This window comes from Triturus cristatus, chromosome 7 (assembly GCF_964204655.1).
Source record: "Triturus cristatus chromosome 7, aTriCri1.1, whole genome shotgun sequence".
NCBI classification, from domain to species: domain Eukaryota; kingdom Metazoa; phylum Chordata; class Amphibia; order Caudata; family Salamandridae; genus Triturus; species Triturus cristatus.
Window position 1 is genome coordinate 42,255,798 of NC_140590.1, and position 18,370 is coordinate 42,274,167.

Below are 18,370 nucleotides of genomic sequence, written 5' to 3' on the forward strand. Positions count from 1 at the left end.
CTGATACAAAGTCTGAGATGTACTGATTCAGAGCCCGGTGTGCACTGATACAGCGCCTGGTGTGTACTGACACAGAGCCTGGTGTGTACTGATACAAAGTCTGGGATGTATTGATTCAGAGCCCGGTTGTACTGATACAGAGCATGGTGCGTACTGATACAGAGCCTGGTGTGTACTGATACAGAGTCTGGGATGTACTGATACAGAGCCCAGGTGTGCACTGATACAGAGCCCGGTGTGTACTGACACAGAGCCTGGTGTGTACTGATACAAAGTTTGGTGTGTACTGATTCAGAGCCCGTTGTGCACTGATACAGAGCCCGGTGTGTACTGATATAGAGCCCGGTGTGTACTGACACAGAGCCTGGTGTGTACTGACACAGAGCCTGGTGTGTACTGATACAAAGTCTGGGATGTACTGATTCAGAGCCCGGTTGTACTGATCCAGAGCATGGTGTGTACTGATACCGAGCCTGGTGTGTACTGATACAGAGTCTGGGATGTACTGATACAGAGCCCGGTGTGTACTGATACAGAGCCCGGTGTGTACTGACACAGAGCCTGGTGTGTACTGATACAAAGTCTGGGATGTACTGATACAGAGCCTGGTGTGTACTGATACAAAGCATGGTGTGCACTGATACAAAGCCTGGGGTGTACTGATACAGAGCCCGGCGTGCAGTGCTACAGAGCCCGGTGTGCACTGATACAGAGCCCGGTGTGTACTGATACAGAGCATGGTGTGTACTGATACAAAGTCTGGGGTGTAATGATACAGAGCCCAGTGTGCAGTGATACAGAGTCCGGTGTGCACTGATACAGAGCCCGGTGTGTACTGACACAGAGCCTGGTGTGTAATGATGCAGAGTCTGGGGTGTACTGATACAGAGCCCGGTGTGCACTGATACAGAGCCCGGTGTGTACTGATACAGAGCCTGGTGTGTACTGATACAAAGTCTGGGATGTACTGATTCAGAGCCCGGTTGTACTGATACAGAGCATGGTGCATACTGATACAGAGCCTGGTGTGTACCGATACAGAGTCTGGGATGTACTGATACAGAGCCCAGGTGTGTACTGATACAGAGCCCGGTGTGTACTGACACAGAGCCTGGTGTGTACTGATACAAAGTTTGGTGTGTACTGATTCAGAGCCCGGTGTGCACTGATACAGAGCCCGGTGTGTACTGATATAGAGCCGGGTGTGTACTGACACAGAGCCTGGTGTGTACTGATACAAAGTCTGGGATGTACTGATTCAGAGCCCGGTTGTACTGATCCAGAGCATGGTGTGTACTGATACAGAGCCTGGCGTGTACTGATACAGAGTCTGGGATGTACTGATACAGAGCCTGGTGTGTACTGATACAGAGCCCGGTGTGTACTGACACAGAGCCTGGTGTGTACTGATACAAAGTCTGGTGTGTACTGATACAGAGTCTGGGATGTACTGATACAGAGCCCGGTGTGTACTGATACAGAGCCCGGTGTGTACTGATACAGAGCCTGGTGTGTACTGATACAAAGCATGGTGTGCACTGATACAAAGCCTGGGGTGTACTGATACAGAGCCCGGCGTGCAGTGATACAGAGCCCGGTGTGCACTGATACAGAGCCCGGTGTGTACTGATACAGAGCCAGGTGTGTACTGATACAGAGCATGGTGTGTACTGATACAAAGTCTGGGGTGTAATGATACAGAGCCCAGTGTGCAGTGATACAGAGTCTGGTGTGCACTGATACAGAGCCCGGTGTGTACTGACACAGAGCCTGGTGTGTAATGATGCAGAGTCTGGGGTGTACTGATACAGAGCCCGGTGTGTACTGATACAGAGCCCGGTGTGTACTGATACAGAACCTGGTGTGTACTGATACAGAGCCCGGTGTGTACTGATACAGAGCCTGGGTGGACTGATACAGAGCCCGGTGTGTACTGACACAGAGCCTGGTGTGTACTGATGCAAAGTCTGGGATGTACTGATTCAGAGCCCGGTTGTACTGATACAGAGCATGGTGTGTACTGATAGAGAGCCTGGTGTGTACTGATACAGAGTCTGGGATGTACTGATACAGAGCCCAGGTGTGTACTGATACAGAGCCCGGTGTGTACTGACACAGAGCCTGGTGTGTACTGATACAAAGTCTGGGATGTACTGATTCAGAGCCCGGTGTGCACTGATACAGAGCCCGGTGTGTACTGATACAGAGCCCGGTGTGTACTAATACAGAGCCTGGTGTGTACTGATACAAAGTCTGGGATGTACTGATACAGAGCCCGGTGTGTACTGATACAGAGCCCGGTGTGTACTGACACAGAGCCTGGTGTGTACTGATACAAAGTCTGGGATGTACTGATACAGAGCCTGGTGTGTACTGATACAGAGCATGGTGTGTACTGATACAGAGCCCGGCGAGCAGTGAAACAGAGCCCGGTGTGCACTGATACAGAGCCCGGTGTACTGATACAGAGCCAGGTGTGTACTGACACAGAGCATGGTGTGTACTGATACAAAGTCTGGGGTGTAATGATACAGAGCGCGGTGTGCAGGGATACAGAGCCCGGTGTGTACTGATACAGAGCCTGGTGTGCACTGATATAGAGCCTGGTGTGCAGTGATACAGAGTCCGGTGTGCACTGATACAGAGCCCGGTGTGTACTGACACAGAGCCTGGTGTGTACTGATACAAAGTCTGGGGTGTAATGATACAGAGCCTAGTGTGCAGTGATAGAGAGTCCGGTGTGCACCGATACAGAGCCCGCTGTGTACTGATACAAAGTCTGGGATGTACTGATACAAAGCATGGTGTGTACTGATACAGAGCCCGGTGTGTACTGACACAGAGCCCGGTGTGTATTGACACAGAGCCCGGTGTGTACTGATACATAGCCTGGTGTGTACTGACACAGAGCCCGGTGTGTACTGACACAGAGCCCGGTGTGTACTGATACATAGCCTGGGGTGTACTGTTACAAAGTCTGGGATGTACTGATACAGAGCCCGGTGTGTACTGACACAGAGCATGGTGTGTACTGATACAAAGTCTGGGGTGTAATGATACAGAGCATGGTGTGTACTGATACAGAGCATGGTGCGTATTGATACAGAGCCTGGGGTGTACTGATACAAAGTCTGGGATGTACTGATACAGAGCCCGGTGTGTACTGATACAGAGCCTGGTATGTACTTACACAGAGCATGGTGTGTACTGATACAAAGTCTGGGGTGTAATGATACAGAGCCTGGTGTGCAGTGATACAGAGTCCAGTGTGCACTGATACAGAGCCCGGTGTGTACTGATACAGAGCATGGTGTGTACTGATTGTTAGACCTGGCACCTTGGCGTGAGTCTCCCTTCCACTTTTTGCTGATGTGCCTCATGTGTTTTGTGGTTGGCCGCTCAGAGAGCTGTGCCACTGCCAACCAGTGCCACTGTGCAAGTGCTCCCTATGTAAAATGTATATGTTGGTTGGATTCCATAATTGGCTTATTTGGTTTACTATCAGACCCCAGTAAAGTGCACCAGGAGTGCCAGGGCGTGTAAATACAAATACCGCTGGTGGGCTCGCAGCACTGGTTGTGCCACCCACAGAAGCGGCCTGGTAAAATGTATCTAGGGTCTGCCATTGCAGAACCTGCGTGCAGTCTGGTACTGACATGCTGACTGGGCAAGTGCACACACTTGCCAGTCCCTAAAACCTTCCCTTAACTTCTTAGAGTGGTTGGTTCGTGGCACCCCACCGGAGCGTGTGACCGGCTTTGCATCACGCCGAGAACAAAGGCGCCGTCCTCAAAGGTACGGCTCGAACGCCGCAACTAAAGAGCTAGCGCACCGTACGTCTGCACCGTCCCCCTGAGCACCGCGACTGAGGCCCCCTTCGAGCCAGAGCTTGCACTGCGATTGAAAGGACATTGCGCCGTACACGCGCGCTGAGGATTTACTGCGCCGTCCCTGACGAACTTCTACAAGGACCAAGGTACTGTGCCCCCTTCACACCGTAAGGTGCACGCTTCACCCGGAGTGTCTGCCGACGCTTGTGAGCCCCGCTCGCAGCCTATCACCACATGAACCGGCCGACGCGCACGAAGCGCTCAGACCTCCTGAACTAAGCTTTAACCAAGAATGCTTTATCTAAATAGTAGTGTGGGCCCGTTTTAGACGTTATTGGGTCTTGTGATAAGTCTGCTTACATAAAGAAGTATATTTTTTGATAACCCAGTGTGGAATCCATTTGTGGGGGGTGTCATTGAATTGTTGTATGTAGTCCCAAATGCTTAACCATTACGCCTGAGATAACGCCTTGTCTGCTCGCGCCAAGCTACCTAGAGGGTGAGCAGGGGTTATTGATAGAGTGTAACCCCTTACCCTGACTGGAGGAAAGGTTGGTGCAGATCAGGGCATACAAATTCTTCCTACTTCCACAGATAGAGTAATTTCACAGTTACACGCACATACACTCACCATACACTTGGGCCCATTTCACTAACATACGCTCGATTACTCTATTAACACTGAACCTGTGGAGAGAAACCTCCTAAACACCCTGCATCTACACTAAGGTCGATAAGACCAAATTGACACTGTCTTGAGTCATGATATAAACAATAATAACCACAATAGAGTACTCAATAATTGACAAGAAATAACCACCAACACTGTATTTAAAAAAATGGTACTTTATCTAAAATTAGTTCAAAGAAATTCAATCAGAGTAAATCATTATTCTCATAATTACCTATTCTAGCTAAATGTCAGAATGGGTCAGGACAGGTCTCTCAGTAGAAGTCTCCCAAGTCGCCGTCCTCACAGCATCGATCCTCACCAACGCAGGTTTGGGAAGAAGTGGCCTTAGACCCTCTCTAGACTAACAATACTTATAGCAAAACTTACAAATTAAAGAAACATAAAATGTTCTAAATATCCGCTGAACCGCTGAGCAGAGCGAGCAGGAAAGGATGTAGCATTGCTACATTTGGAAAAATCTCCGCTCAGAAAAATCACAAAAATAAAAAGACGGAAGAAGGAAACTCGAGTTTTGCAAATGTTACTTTTGCGCGCACATTTCCTCGGAACCACCACTGTAATCACAAAGTTCATTGTGGCTCCCTTGTCCTCCAAGGTAACCTGGACTCACGCCCAGAACTGCTGTCCTCACGGAAAACTTTTAAACCAGGCGAAGGCTGTGGTCAGATGACTCTCGACCATGTTCAGCAAGGCCCTCTCATCAAAATTCGATCACTCGAGTACAGGCTTTAAACGGCAGCCATTTTATGATAGGCCAAAACGAACCATCTTAATTAAAAAGAGACAAAAACAACGTTACCACAGCATAGTGATTGAACAGTGTTAACCCCACTAATACCCTTATGTGTATGTAATTATCTAGCTTTTGCAACACAGTAAAGCATTAATACACGTTATTTCAAAAGCGTTTTGTGCTTTAAACAAACAGCACTTAGCAACATTCATTTAATTAAACCTGCACATTATTATTAAGCAACATGAATGCTTTCCCACGTGTAGTTTCTCTTGTTAGTTCATGTTGGTTAATCAGAATTTTCACACAAAACAAATAATTAATGATTACAATTAATATTTTTAATTTTCGACATATAGACAAACTGGAGCTTCAAAACCCAATACATTTTCAACAGAAAACTCTGCTCCAGCAAGGTCCCCTGCTTGGTACAAGTACCTACCTGTGCCAACCAGAGAATCTGGATTCTAACACTGATACAGAGCCTGGGGTGTACTGATACAAAGTCTGGGATGTACTGATACAGAGCCCAGTGTGCTCTGATACAGAGCCCGGTGTGCTCTGATACAGAGCCCGGTGTGTACTGATACAGAGCCCGGTGTGCTCTGATACAGAGCCCGGTGTGTACTGATACAGAGCCCGGGGTGTACTGATACAGAGCCCGGTGTGCTCTGATACAGAGCCCGGTGTGCTCTGATACAGAGCCCGGTGTGTACTGATACAGAGCCCGGTGTGTACTGATAGAGAGCGCGGTGTGCTCTGATACAGAGCCCGGTGTGTACTGATACAGAGCCCGGTGTGTACTGATACAGAGCCCGGTGTGCTCTGATACAGAGCCCGGTGTGTACTGATACAGAGCCCGGGGTGTACTGATACAGAGCCCGGTGTGCTCTGATACAGAGCCCGGTGTGCTCTGATACAGAGCCCGGTGTGTACTGATACAGAGCCCGGGGTGTACTGATACAGAGCCCGGTGTGCTCTGATACAGAGCCCGGTGTGTACTGATACAGAGCCCGGTGTGTACTGATAGAGAGCGCGGTGTGCTCTGATACAGAGCCCGGTGTGTACTGATACAGAGCCCGGTGTGCTCTGATACAGAGCCCGGTGTGCTCTGATACAGAGCCCGGTGTGTACTGATACAGAGCCCGGGGTGTACTGATACAGAGCCCGGTGTGCTCTGATACAGAGCCCGGTGTGTACTGATACAGAGCCCGGTGTGCTCTGATACAGAGCCCGGTGTGCTCTGATACAGAGCCCGGTGTGTACTGATACAGAGCCCGGGGTGTACTGATACAGAGCCCGGTGTGCTCTGATACAGAGCCCGGTGTGCTCTGATACAGAGCCCGGTGTGTACTGATACAGAGCCCGGTGTGTACTGATACAGAGCCCGGTGTGTACTGATAGAGAGCACGGTGTGCTCTGATACAGAGCCCGGTGTGTACTGATACAGAGCCCGGTGTGTACTGATACAGAGCCCGGTGTGCTCTGATACAGAGCCCGGTGTGTACTGATACAGAGCCCGGGGTGTACTGATACAGAGCCCGGTGTGCTCTGATACAGAGCCCGGTGTGCTCTGATACAGAGCCCGGTGTGTACTGATACAGAGCCCGGTGTGTACTGATAGAGAGCGCGGTGTGCTCTGATACAGAGCCCGGTGTGTACTGATACAGAGCCCGGTGTGCTCTGATACAGAGCCCGGTGTGTACTGATACAGAGCCCGGGGTGTACTGATACAGAGCCCGGTGTGCTCTGATACAGAGCCCGGTGTGTACTGATAGAGAGCCCGGGGTGTACTGATACAGAGCCCGGGGTGTACTGATACAGAGCCCGGTGTGTACTGATACAGAGCCCGGTGTGCTCTGATACAGAGCCCGGTGTGTACTGATACAGAGCCCGGTGTGCTCTGATACAGAGCCCGGTGTGTACTGATACAGAGCCCGGGGTGTACTGATACAGAGCCCGGTGTGCTCTGATACAGAGCCCGGTGTGTACTGATACAGAGCCCGGTGTGTACTGATACAGAGCCCGGTGTGTACTGATAGAGAGCCCGGTGTGTACTGATACAGAGCCCGGTGTGTACTGATACAGAGCCCGGTGTGTACTGATACAGAGCCCGGTGTGCACTGATACAGAGCCCGGTGTGTACTGATAGAGAGCCCGGTGTGTACTGATACAGAGCCCGGTGTGCACTGATACAGAGCCCGGTGTGTACTGATACAGAGCCCGGTGTGCACTGATACAGAGCGCGGTGTGTACTATTACAGAGCGCGGTGTGCTCTGATACAGAGCCCGGTGTGTACTGATAGAGAGCGCGCCAATTGCTGCCAATAATGGGAAGGAGGAGAAGGAAATTCTAGCAGCCCCTTTGAAACAAAAGCGCTTTGATTTGTTTTCTTTGGGGGTGGATTGGCGCTACAACCTGGGAGCCCTGGGAATGTGTGAAGCCAGGGCAGTGACGTCACAGCGGCGGACTTGAAAGGGATGAGAGTGAGAAATCTGTTCGATGTCAGAGCAGTGACGTCACAGCGGCGGACATGGAAGCGATGACTGTGCGAAATCTGTTCGAAGCCAGGGCACTGACGTCACAGCGGCGGACTTGAAAGGGATGAGAGTGAGAAATCTGTTCGATGTCAGAGCAGTGACGTCACAGCGGTGGACTTGAAAGGGGTGGAGTCAGCAGAACTTTCAAGTAAAGGCCTGGGTGGAGCCGGACAGGGAAGGAGCCGGTGGCAGACAGGTAGGCATGGACTCCCCCTCCCTCCCCACCATCACTCAGTGGGCAGGCTGGAGGAGGAGTCCGCCAGCTCCTGCGCCTGGCCTGCACTTCCATTAGTTGGAGCAGTGTTCGAAGCACCTTGTGCGGAGGAAGGCCTCCTCGTCTGCATCAGCTGAGCCGAAGCATTCGTGAGTGTTTCTGTTTCTCCCGGTGGTGGCTGCACTGACTCCGAAGCCGCGGGCTCTCCTCTCACCCTGCAGGGCCATGCTCATGCAGGAAGCGTCCGTCTCTTCAGATGCATGCGTTAGGGACGGCTCATGGCCTGGCAGATTTACAAGCACCTTGCGCCACTTTAACATGGGAAAAGTGCCGTAAAAGTGGCGCAAGGGGCTTGTAAATCTGCCCCCTGCTGCGGGAGGGAGGGCGGGCAGAGACAGACGTCCAGATATGTTTGGAGAGAGATAAGCAGTCTCCGCACCTCCCTTGTATGCCGGGGGGCTCTGTGCTGCGCACGCTCCGTTCTCTTGTCCTTTTCCATCTATGCTCAGAACACACATTCTCGATTGAATAACATGAAACTGTTTTTATAACCGAGTTCCATGATCATGGAATCGGTGGAACCGGAAGTGCAGCTGCTGCGCTGTTTCATGAAGGGAAATATCAGCACAGAGGCCAGATGGTGCCTTTATCGGCATCTACCAAGCCCCGCCCCCCCCCCCCCCCCCCCCCCTTCCGTGAGCAATAATAGTCGCGCTGCGCAAAATAATCAGCCCACGCGAGTTTTGTTGGGATAAAGGGTTGGCTGCAGGTTTATTTCATACATGAAGTATGCCATCTTGGTGAGTTGACTTACGGGCGATCCAAGGGCAGGCAGCAGTGACTCACCTATGCTGCCCTGCCCGCCCGATGAACCAAGCTGCACGTGGCCAACCCAATCGGTGCTACCATTTATGATAGGGTCATCCCCCTTACATACCATGGACCCCTAGTCCATCACTTTTACTCACACCTTTTTAGGGGCAGAGCATACCCATGCAAGCCCCCGGTTGCTCAGGCTTAAAACCGCCCAAAGGACTAGCGGGGCGCCGTCGTTTTCAACCAGGGTCCTGCCGTAAAGACGCCTGAGATTTTGGCATAATGCACCGCTATTGTGCTCCTGAAAGGGTACCCCTCATACCAATCGGCCTCCGGATCACGCTGTAACTCCACCTGCAATATTAATGTATACATTAATACATTCAATTCGTCACTTTGGGTAAGCGGATGGGAGGGTGACGGTATGTCCAACGGGGGAAAAAGAGGGTGGCCAGTGGGTGGGGGCAGGTATAAGTACCTGGCCCCAGCCCACTGTGCACCGGAAATGACGCCACAGAGGCGCCGAATGTAGGATAGCCCTGTAGCTCCACCAAAGCCCTGGATGTGGCCGCCGTCCTATCGAGGGCCCCCCACCAAGGCAGGCTCCTTAACCTCCTGCAACATGCGGTTACCAGTCCTTCTAGCTGGACCATTCCCATCCACCTCTGCAGGTGTTCCCCATCCCTCTCCAGGGACCCTTGTGGTGTTTGCACTAAATCTACAATGCCTAATTTACCAAGCCATTCTTATTTCATTTGCTTTTGAATTGGAGTTGAACCAAGCCCTCCTGCTTTGTGGGCTTGTGCATGGCTTATTTGCCATTCCGTAAGCAGGTTCGATGGCCTCCACTTAAATTGGGAACTACTGTTCTCTGTTTTAACCACAGCTTTATTTACCCATCCCTAGGCATGTCTGATGGCCTCTCCAGAAGTTGGGAACAACTGTACTCTACTTGAATGTCAAATGTTTTCCACTTCCTTGTAGCCTTTTGTGCTATACCCACTGATTCCCCAGCTTTTGGAACCGCTGCACACTTTTTAGATTAATTGTCATGTGTGCTCCAAACCCATATTTGTCCACACTATTGGAGCCGCCGCATACTTTCTGGGTCATTAGCTCATCATTCCAGTATCTGCTGGATTTCATGTCAGCCTTGCCTACCCTGTCACCATCTGACTGAGTTCCTTAGATGCTGGGTAGCCCTGCTGCGGTCCCCGCCCTAGCGCGAGTGGCCCAGTGCCCAACATCTGCTAATGTATAAGAATGCAGACCAGGGATGGAAAAGATTCTGGGAGTCCGCACAGGATGTACAGGATCCAACCCCCAGTCTAGCTGCAGATGTTTGATGGATGCTGAGCAACCGTACTGATGCACCCCCCCTTGGCATCGTTTGCCCGGCACCCTTATTCTGATACTGCCATTGCCGGAATTCAGAACACAAGGCAGCTTTTTGCTGGAGAAAGCCCTGGCTAACTGAATGCTCGGGCCTTGATTGCCCCTCCTAATTATGGTGGTGTTATCATACTTTAGAACACTTTGTCAGCCATTGTCCCATGGGCAAGTGTTCACTACCCCTAAGACCCCTGCCCTCTTTCCATGGCAACCACTCCTGCTCCACCTGGCATACCAGCCATGGGGCAGCAGTCTCTAAATTAAGCGAAATCTGGTACCCACTGGTTTGCTGAGCACTTTCCTGTTAACTGACCACTAAGATGCACCTCGCCCGTTATTGCTGCAACTCTGTAGACTCATCGTGTCACAGTCCAGTGCCCGTGGGTAGCCAGACAGTCTTGCCTATTATTATTCCAATGACAATGACGGGATCTAAGATTCAGGTTCATGTTTTGACACAGCCCACCTTTGTGTGGGCCTGCTGGGCCCCCGGTGCCTCACTGCAAGTACCCTTGTCACTTGCCTGTCACTCAAAGACACCTGGCAACAACATGACACACTATAGCTTGGTGAAGGGGTTATTCCAGGCCAAATGTACCAAAGACGTGTTTCCAGCATCTATACTTTATAGAGGTTCCAGTTCGTATAAAGTGTGTCGATGTCATGACAAAGCAGACCCAATGGCCCGTTCTTCGTTGGTGACTATCCCACTATGATGTGTGACTGCTCAATTATAGGTGCGCTTAGAAGTATGTGGCATTAAGCAAGGATGTCTTCATGAAATGAATAGAAATTATAAATGGAGGGGCACTGCACACCAAGAAGTACTGGAATATCAAAGTGGAGCGTAAAGAAAAGGTTTCTGGTTTACCTCCTAATGCGTGCTACATAGTGACTGAGGGCTGCCAGTCCCTCATCGAACATGCATGTGTAAAATAAAACAAGCGCAATAACTGAAAAGAACCGTGTGCACTGCGATTGAATGTTGTGCTGACTTTTCACAATTTGTACACAACTCATTGACATTAATCATGCGTAATTTAAACAAAGACAGTAATATGCGTGTGCAGTTTCAATGGTGTTTCATGTGAAACATGAAGCTTTGCAAAACATAATCAACTCGTTCGATCAATACAGAGATTGTTGTGTCATCTTCGCGATACAAACACAATAATGCAACAGAAACAGAATTACAACGACTCAGGTTGACGTTACATATAATGACGTCGTGCCCAACGCATTTCGGGACCTTAAGTCCCCTCTTCGGGGGCCACTGAAATGTAAACATAAACACATCTAAGTTTTTATGGATGTTGGGACATAAGTTGGAATCCAAACAAAGCCATTACATCAAGCGACACCGATATGTGTAGAATAATGTGCGATAAACGTCTCAAGATTCAAGAGCCATCGCCAAAGAAAGGCGGGCGAACTGATCCCGTTAAAAGTTAAAGGAGACAAGAGCAATCCCAAAAACCAATTAGATAAGACCATATGACCTAAATAGTGATCTGCCAGAAGTGATAAAACCATGAGAAAAAAGTGCAACCAGATACTATGCCCAAAGGAACGCAATGTTGGAACAGTTTTTGGGATTGCTCTTGTCTCCTTTAACTTTTAACTGGATCAGTTCACCCGCCTTTCTTTGGTGATGGCTCTTGAATCTTGAGACGTTTATCGCACATCTTTTCTACACATATCGGTGTCGCTTGATGTAATGGCTTTGTTTGGATTCCAACTTATGTCCCAACATCCATAAAAACTTAAATGTGTTTATGTTTACATTTCAGTGGCCCCCGAAGAAGGGACTTAAGGTCCCGAAATGCGTTGGGCACGACGTCATTATATGTAACGTCAACCTGAATCTTTGTAATTCTGTTTCTGTTGCATTATTGTGTTTGTATCGCGAAGATGACACAACAATCTCTGTATTGATCGAACGAGTCCATAATGTTTTGCAAAGCTTCATGTTTAATAATGTCAATGAATTGTGTACACATTGTGTAAACTCAGCACAACATTCAATTGCAATGTCCTCATGTAATTGCCATGTGCCACTCCGCTCTTACAGGAAATTTGCATGTTGAGTTCAATCTGTCTTCTGCCCCTGTCTTCCCAGGCTGTTAGCTGCTAGTAATGTGAGCAGCTGCTGACATTAATTGGGGAATATAATGTTTGCAACTTGAAATTTTTTGCCGCCCACCTTTGTTTGGTTGTCAGCAATTAGGTACTTAACTTATATCTCTTCCCCCTGGAAAGAACCAACAGTCCGCCTCGGTCATGAAAAACCGTAATAAGCACCAAATGTACCATGGCCATACCTCTAAATGTCTCCGAGGTGGGGCATTTCAAGAACCCAAGACACAGGCAGCCTGCAGCGTGGGCAGGGCTTCACTGTCATAATGAACCAGAGCCAGAATGAGGGATGCTAGCCTGGCCCAGAATCTGCTTCCCCTGCTCCTGAACTGGAAACATTGTGCAGGGCGGCACTTCTGGTGGGATGACCTTAAGCAATGGATGGCTTGATACCCTTCTTGACTAAATTGTGCGACAATTGTCTGATTTTTTCTGGTGTTTTGTTTTTTCTCTCTTCCCCTTGTACCTTCCTTTGACATAAGGGCACCCTGAGATACATGTGGTCAATACATCCACTGTGTAAACCTTCCCTTATATTAGAATGTTCAGCGGTAATGTTCTTCGTCTATCATAACCTCCCAGAGGGTTCCTCCTGGATGCCCTCTGAGACGGGCCAGTGATGCCCCACCAGGAGTTTACTGACTCGTGTGAGGAAATGACATATGATTTTTCAATACCCTTGTAATCAAACTAGGGTGAATTTAATACCATTGCGAGGGGTGGACTGGTGGGTGCTGTGGACCTACTGACAGCTAATCTGTCCATGCTTCATCTGGGTTCCCTAAGCACCAGTTTCACATTCCTCGTAATACCCCCTCGGATTTAACAGAATTGAGATATGAAATAGGTTCAGCTCCACTTTACTATCAAACTCTGCCGTCCTTTTGCCTGTACGAGAAAAGAAGTTACGTTTGGCGCTCTACCATATCACTCAACAATGCTATTGCTTTAAATGAAATAAAGGTCTGAAACCGGTCTTTCCACTTATCAGCCCTTCATGTCAGGCCAGCTGTTATTAATGATGTTGGCCTGGGAGAGCAGAACCACAATTGTGCGCGCTTGCAACACACCTGTAGAAAGGAATGCCAACCAACTAACCATCTCCAGTACCCGAGAGTCACGCAGCCACTCGTAGGCCTGAGTACTAAACCAGGTTACGTTTATGGGGTCGCATGGTGTCGAAAAACCTATCTTTCAGCGCATGCCCGCCACAAATGCCAGTGCCACACCCTAGTCCGTTAACCCAGCCGTAGGGTAGCATGCAAAGCTATCTTTCAGCGCATGCCTGCCACAAATGCCAGTGCCACACCCTAGTCCGTTAACCCAGCCGTAGGGTAGCATGCAAAGCTATCTTTCAGCGCATGCCTGCCACAAATGCCAGTGCCACACCCTAGTCCGTTAACCCAGCCGTAGGGTAGCATGCAAAGCTATCTTTCAGCGCATGCCTGCCACAAATGCCACTGCCACACCCTAGTCCGTTAACCCAGCCGTAGGGTAGCATGCAAAGCTATCTTTCAGCGCATGCCTGCCACAAATGCCAGTGCCACACCCTAGTCCGTTAACCCAGCCGTAGGGTAGCATGCAAAGCTATCTTTCAGCGCATGCCTGCCACAAATGCCAGTGCCACACCCTAGTCCGTTAACCCAGCCGTAGGGTAGCATGCAAAGCTATCTTTCAGCGCATGCCTGCCACAAATGCCACTGCCACACCCTAGTCCGTTAACCCAGCCGTAGGGTAGCATGCAAAGCTATCTTTCAGCGCATGCCTGCCACAAATGCCACTGCCACACCCTAGTCCGTTAACCCAGCCGTAGGGTAGCATGCAAAGCTATCTTTCAGCGCATGCCTGCCACAAATGCCACTGCCACACCCTAGTCCGTTAACCCAGCCGTAGGGTAGCATGCAAAGCTATCTTTCAGCGCATGCCTGCCACAAATGCCACTGCCACACCCTAGTCCGTTAACCCAGCCGTAGGGTAGCATGCAAAGCTATCTTTCAGCGCATGCCTGCCACAAATGCCAGTGCCACACCCTAGTCCGTTAACCCAGCCGTAGGGTAGCATGCAAAGCTATCTTTCAGCGCATGCCTGCCACAAATGCCAGTGCCGCACCCTAGTCCGTTAACCCAGCCGTAGGGTAGCATGCAAAGCTATCTTTCAGCGCATGCCTGCCACAAATGCCACTGCCACACCCTAGTCCGTTAACCCAGCCGTAGGGTGGCACGCAAAGCTAAGCCCTCGAAGAAATCACCTGTCCCTGCAAGCAGACCAAGCAGACCTTGCTCCCCGAGCCGTCCGAACTGTCAATGCTACATGCCGGCTGCTGGGCAACTCACCCCACCTAGCTTCAACCAGCGGGACATAAGCCCGTTCAGGCCAAAGAATAATAGTCAAGGGCGCGTCAGAACTGGGCCAACCATCCCTTTTAGCTGAAACAGAGTTTTGATTAAAACAAACATGTTCATCTCTGTACAACTCGCCGCACCCCGCGCAAACCAGCTGGACATGCCCCAGTTCACGTCAAAGAATAATAGTCCAAAGCCCGTCAGAAAAAGGCTATTCATTCCTTCTAACTGAAACAAAGTATCGATTGAAACACAAGCTCATCGATTGTACAAGTTGTGCCCGTTCGCCTGTCCCAAGGTGGACCTTAAAGGATCAATTATCCTGCAGCATTATCAAACGTGCCGTCTGTGCGCCTGAAAGTACTTAGTCGAGCCACCCGACGCTTGTTGATTCCCGCCAGAACCTCGAGGCTCTCTTTGGCATTGGATTAAAACTTTTACGCTGGATTCTTTGCTTGGCAAAGTGTGCCGCATAGTTCTGCCTCTTCTCTCATTGTATCCTTCTATTTAATCAACTCGTCACATTGGGCCTATCGCCCGCCAGGACCATTGACTTTGTCACTGATTGATAGTTGCCTAAACTATGGCTACCTAGTAAGAATATTGAAAATGCTTCCATTCTGAACTGATGAGACTGAGCAAGCTGTATCCTGAGTTTCTTTGAATTACATTACAGTCTCAAACTCCACAAAACTACAACTTTATCGCCGTGTTAGTCCTGTGCGCACATGCTGCACAGGTATGCGGTCAAGCCGTGGCCCCCAGCCGGCTCTTACCCAGGGCTCATCCCTTTGCCTTGGGGCCCCCGCGCTGGGCACCAGGCGAGCGGCGCAGTGTGTCCCCCACCGTGTTAGTCCTGTGCGCACATACTGCACAAGGTATCCGGTCGAGCCGTGGCCCCCAGCTGGCTCGCACCCAGGGCTCATCCCTTTGCCTGGGGGCCCCTGCCCTGGGCATCAGGCGAGCTGCGCAGTGTGTCCCCCACCGTGTTAGTCCTGTGCGCACATGCTGCACAAGGTATCCGGTTGAGCCGTGCCCCCAGCCGGCTCGCACCCAGTGCGGCCCCCGCCCTGGGCACCAGGCGAGCGGTGCAGTGTGTCCCCCACCGTGTTAGTCCTGTGCGCACATACTGCACAAGGTATCCGGTCGAGCCGTGGCCCCCAGCCGGCTCTTACCCAGGGCTCATCCCTTTGCCTTGGGGCCCCCGCCCTGGGCATCAGGCGAGCGGCGCAGTGTGTCCCCCACCGTGTTAGTCCTGTGCGCACATGCTGCACAGGTATCCGGTCGAGCCGTGGCCCCCAGCCGGCTCGCACCCAGTGCGGCCCCCGCCCTGGGCATCAGGCGAGCGGCGCAGTGTGTCCCCCACCTTGTTAGTCCTGTGCGCACATACTGCACAAGGTATCCGGTCGAGCCGTGGCCCCCAGCTGGCTCGCACCCAGGGCTCATCCCTTTGCCTTGGGGCCCCTGCCCTGGGCATCAGGCGAGCTGCGCAGTGTGTCCCCCACCGTGTTAGTCCTGGGCGCACATGCTGCACAAGGTATCCGGTCGAGCCGGGGCCCCCAGCCGGCTCACACCCAGTGCGGCCCCCGCCCTGGGCACCAGGCGAGCGGCGCAGTGTGTCCCTCACCGTGTTAGTCCTGTGCGCACATGCTGCACAAGGTATCCGGTTGAGCCGTGGCCCCCAGCCGACTCGCACCCAGTGCGGCCACCGCCCTGGGCACCAGGCGAGCGGCGCAGTGTGTCCCCCACCGTGTTAGTCCTGTGCGCACATACTGCACAAGGTATCCGGTCGAGCCGTGGCCCCCAGCCGGCTCTTACCCAGGGCTCATCCCTTTGCCTTGGGGCCCCCGCCCTGGGCATCAGGCGAGCGGCGCAGTGTGTCCCCCACCGTGTTAGTCCTGTGCGCACATGCTGCACAGGTATCCGGTCAAGCCGTGGCCCCCAGCCGGCTCTTACCCAGGGCTCATCCCTTTGCCTTGGGGCCCGCGCCCTGGGCATCAGGCGAGCGGCGCAGTGTGTCCCCCACCGTGTTAGTCCTGTGCGCACATGCTGCACAGGTATCCGGTCGAGCCGTGGCCCCCAGCTGGCTCGCACCCAGGGCTCATCCCTTTGCCTTGGGGCCCCTGCCCTGGGCATCAGGCGAGCTGCGCAGTGTGTCCCCCACCGTGTTAGTCCTGGGCGCACATGCTGCACAAGGTATCCGGTCGAGCCGGGGCCCCCAGCCGGCTCACACCCAGTGCGGCCCCCGCCCTGGGCACCAGGCGAGCGGCGCAGTGTGTCCCTCACCGTGTTAGTCCTGTGCGCACATGCTGCACAAGGTATCCGGTTGAGCCGTGGCCCCCAGCCGACTCGCACCCAGTGCGGCCACCGCCCTGGGCACCAGGCGAGCGGCGCAGTGTGTCCCCCACCGTGTTAGTCCTGTGCGCACATACTGCACAAGGTATCCGGTCGAGCCGTGGCCCCCAGCCGGCTCGCACCCAGTGCCCATCCCTTTGTCTTGGGGCCCCCGCCCTGAACACCAGGCGAGCGGCGCAGTGTGTCCCCCGCTCGCGCCAAAAGTGTGCTTTGCCCGATGGTCGTAAATTAAATACGTTGTGGCTGTGTCCTTTCACAATTAGGCAAGCCAGAGTTCTTGAGATTGTCCTTCATCTACGTGAGTCGTTTTTTTCCACAACAAAATAACATAGTACCCCCAGGGGCACCCCGCTCACCCCCCTTCCCCCAAATTAGGTTACCCAATGAAAACACAAGAAACAGTTGTAAGTGGGTAACAAATGCTGCAGGTTTATTACATAATTCCAGGATATGTAATAGGTGGGTTATCTTACGGGCGATCCAAGGGCAGGTGGCCATCTTCTTCACCTGCCCGCCTGATGAGCCGGGCAGCACGGGAACGACCCGCAAGTGCTGCCCCCCAAGTGATTCTTTTGATCACGTGCCGTTGAAAAATACTCACACCCCCCCTCTCGGGGCGGAGCGTCGCATAGCAAGCCCCCGGTTGTTCAGGCCCACAACCGCCCGCAGGCCTAGCGGGGCGCCGACCGGCTTCCGGGACCTCTCTGGAGGCTCCTCGATTTGGCTCAGGCACCACGTGTGCCGCGCAGAGGTACCCTTTGTACCGGCCTGCTTCCAGATCGCCCTGTAACTCCGCCTGCAACGAAAAATGAAAATATTACAACGCTCAGAAAACCCCCCCCCACCCAAACACACCTACGCCGGGTAAGCGGTAGGGAGGGAAAAGCGAGGTGGGCGACAAAGAGGTCGCCAGTGAGGGTGGGGGAAGGCTAAATAGCCTCCCCCTCACACCTGGGCCCGGAAGTGACGCGCATTGCGCGTCCTTCCGGCCCTGACGCGGAAGGGGTGGCACCAGTCAGCGTCTCTGCCCCCCCCCCTCCCCCCGGAGGAAAGAGTGGGGAGGGGTGACCGGGGCCCCGGGGCCACTAAGGCGCCGACCGCCTATTGGCCCCCTGCGGGGTCCGCGGTCAGCGGCATAGTACCCCCAGGGGCACCCCGCTAACCCCCCTTCCCCCAAATTAGGTTACCCAATGAAAACACAAGAAACAGTTGTAAGTGGGTAACAAATGCTGCAGGTTTATTACATAATTCCAGGATATGTAATAGGTGGGTTATCTTACGGGCGATCCAAGGGCAGGTGGCCATCTTCTTCACCTG

General features: G+C 52.2%; 1 protein-coding gene across 7 annotated transcripts in view; it reads left to right on the plus strand.

Moving 5' to 3' along the window:
• The window catches only part of LOC146808763 (uncharacterized), a 259,081-nt gene that overhangs the window by 16,321 nt on the left and 224,390 nt on the right, over window positions 1-18,370 (plus strand). For 2 of the 7 annotated variants that reach the window (XR_014966252.1, XM_085615578.1), the window contains exon 1: window positions 8,041-8,161. The exons of 3 other annotated variants lie outside the window; for them this stretch is intronic. The gene's annotated coding sequence lies outside the window, so the exon portion shown is untranslated. Of the gene's footprint in view, window positions 1-8,040; window positions 8,162-18,370 lie in introns of those variants that run through there. 2 more of the 7 variants (XR_014966254.1, XR_014966256.1) reach the window with 2 other exon arrangements.